Here is a 3,303-nt window from a genome sequence, read left to right on the forward strand (position 1 = left end):
GGTGTCTTTTGCTAAGTTTCGTAAGTTCTCTGTCATATCTTTGAATGATTGTTCTGCCCCTTTCTCTCTTTTTACTCCTTCTGGGATTCCTATAATGTATATATTGGTGTGCTTGAAGTATCCCAGCAAGGTCTTAAGCTATTATCGTTTTATATAATTCTTTTTTCTTTCTGCTCCTCAGCCTGACTCATTTCAACTGTCTTGTTTTGGAGGTCACTGATTCTTTCTTCTGCCAGCTCCATTATGCCTTTGAAACCCTCTGGGCATTTTCATTTTGGTTATTGTGTTCTTCAACTCTGATAGTTCTGTCTGGTTTCCTGTTCTATCTCTTTACTTAGATTTTCATATTTGTCATTTATTATTTTCTTTTATCCAGTAGTTCCATCTCTGTATGTTCCTTCATCTCCTTGCACATTTTAAGATAATTTTTTTAAAGGCTCATGAGCAAGAGAACAAATAGGAAGCTTATAATCGAGATGTGGGATGTTAGAAGCCTAGATCAGAGGAATTAAAATAGTGTATAAATAGTAAACATAGCAGGAATGAAGAGGAAAGAAATATTTCAAAAGAACTATTGAGATTTGGTAACTACTTAGATATGGAAAATAAAAGGGAAGGGAGAATTAAGGGATGAGTAGGATGACATTTCTATTATTCATATTTCACTCAAAGCTAGTTCTTCCTGAGAAGAACTTCCAGAAAAAGATATTAGCAAACAGCATATACTTAATCCAGATTTTGGTTACTCATGGAGCATATTTACATATAAAAAAAACTCTGGGAAGTCTTTCAGTAAAGAAACCTTTTAAATTGTATTTAAGCCAGCATTCCTCCAACTTAACTGAATGACATCTTATATAACATCTTGAAGGGCTAGGCAATAAGGATACTGGAAAATGCTGGAGAAAATCATGGTGCCATGGATAAAAGATAGGAAAGCCCTTTTGAGAAGAACATCATTAGTTCTATTTGGAGTTATGGTGTGTTTGAAAGCAAATATTTTAGAAAAATGGAGACATCTGGGGCTTGGTGAAGAGGCTTGGGCTGGAGGTTTGGATTGGAGGGTCATGAGTCATAACCATAACATAGAGAGGATTGTTGAAGTTAAGACTCTATAATGGAATCAGTTTTCCAGGGGAAAGAGGGCACGGACAGAAGGGTATGGATGGCTTGTTAGTTCTCCAAGTTAGGGAATGGGAGATGGTAGTGAGATAGGAGACCTGAGATCAGTGGTTAGAGTAGGAGGTAGAATTGGATAGGGCCATGCCAGGACAAACCAGGGAGAAAAATATCCCAGAAAGGAGCCTGAGGTATCAAAGGCTGTGGGGTGTGAGGAAAGGCCATTTTGCATTTGACAAGAAGAAGGTGCCTGGTCACCCACTGCTGCTGATGCTAAGAATTCCTTCCATAAAGTGTCTTGGGCATTTTAAAGAAAAAGATGTGGCTCCTTCTCTTCTCAGGCGACTCAGTTCCTGAGAGAGTTGTCACATGTAAGTGACTATGCTGGTTTGAAAGGATGTATGTTCCCTAGAAAAGCCATGTTTTAATCTAAATCCCATTTCATAAAGGCAGAATAATCCCTATTCAATACTGTATGTCTGAAACTGTAATCAGATCATCTCCCTGGAGATGTGATTAAATCAAGAGTGGTCATTAAGCTGGATTAGGTGATGACATGTCTTCACCCTTTTGGGTGGGTCTTGATTAGTTTCTGAAGTCCTATAAAAGAGAAAACATTTTGGAGAATGAGAGATTCAGAGACAGCAGAGCAGAATGACATAACCATGAGAAGCAGAATCCACCAGCCAGTGACCTTTGGAGATGAAGAAGGAAAACGCCTCCCAGGGAGCTTCATGAAACCAGAAGCCAGGAGAGAAAGCTAGCAGATGATGCTATGTTTACAATGTGCCCTTCCAACTGAGAGAGAAGCCCTCACTGTGTTCACCATGTGCCTTCTCACTTGAGAGAGAAACCTTGAGCTTCATCGGCCTTCTTGAACCAAGGTATCTTTCCCTGGATGCCTTGGATTGGACATTTCTATAGACTTGCTTTAATTGGGACATTTTCTCAGCCTTAGAACTGCAAACTATCAACTTATTAAATTCCCCTTTTTAAAAGCCACTCTGTTTCTGATATATTGCATTCTGGCAGCTAACAAACTAGAACAGTAGCCAATGTGTTAACAGAAGTGTTGAGTGCCACTGAAGCATGAGGGACGAGAGCTTACTCCTGATTGTCAAAAGTCATGAGCACCAAATTCATAGAGGTGGGCCTTGGCAAAATTGTGATTTGGGGGCATGTCTGATGTCTCCTGTATCCAAAGCCTCTGGCCTTCCTGTCTCCTTCACTTGCCTGAGTTTCTGCAAGTCCTCCTGACCCATTCATCCACTCTGAAGTGTTACCTCTTCCCAGGTAATACTATAGAAATGAACAGAACAGAAAAAAAAAAATGTTAAAGGTCTGAGAAGGTGTGGGTATTTTTTTCCTGCACACCAATTAGTTTAACGATTAAAAATAAATGTTTAAATGTCATTTTTGTATACTAATAGTATGTGAGAGAATGGTTAAAATATTTTATTACCTTATCTATATTGTATATTTAACATTTTGTGCAAGCATGCATTAAATTACACTTACCAATTGATTGGAAATCTGTATCCTCCAAGTAGGTACTCCAGTATGTTCCATATTTAATAATTCCTAAGACTTCCAAGGCATAAGACATGGAAGTGAAATAATTAATAGAAGATTTGTGGTTAATTATTAGAAAACCGTTTTGAGAACAGAAAAAGAAATGAAACAAATAGTCTAATTTTAATATAAAAAAAGAGATCTCATTTTCTGCTCTCAATAATATTAATGTTAAACTTTGAAAATTAAAGTGTGTCCCCCAAAATACCACGTGCTTTTCTAAATGATGCTAAGATGTTATGCTGGCTTCGAAGAAGGTTGACACCATGGAATGACCCAGAACGAGAAGCACTGCAGCTTGGTGAGATTCCCGGGCTCCAGAGGTGTGAACAGCAGTGATGGCTGCCGTTTCGAGCAGCTGCGATGTGCCAGGTACATCACTGAGTGTAGTTTATACATCATCTCATTTCATCCTTACAGCAGTCTAGGAGGTAAATATTCTTATTCCAAATTCATAGATGATGGGTTACAGGCCAGAGAAGATGAGAAACCTGTCCAGCAGTGCAGAACTGGTATCTGAATGCCGATGAATTCTCAAAGTCCCTGCTTCTTCCACCCCTCTGTTTGTGGAGACCTAATATGGCAATGAAATTTCTTTCAAGATTCTTAAAA

The sequence above is a fragment of the Tamandua tetradactyla genome, chromosome 5 (genome assembly GCF_023851605.1).
Source record: "Tamandua tetradactyla isolate mTamTet1 chromosome 5, mTamTet1.pri, whole genome shotgun sequence".
NCBI classification, from domain to species: domain Eukaryota; kingdom Metazoa; phylum Chordata; class Mammalia; order Pilosa; family Myrmecophagidae; genus Tamandua; species Tamandua tetradactyla.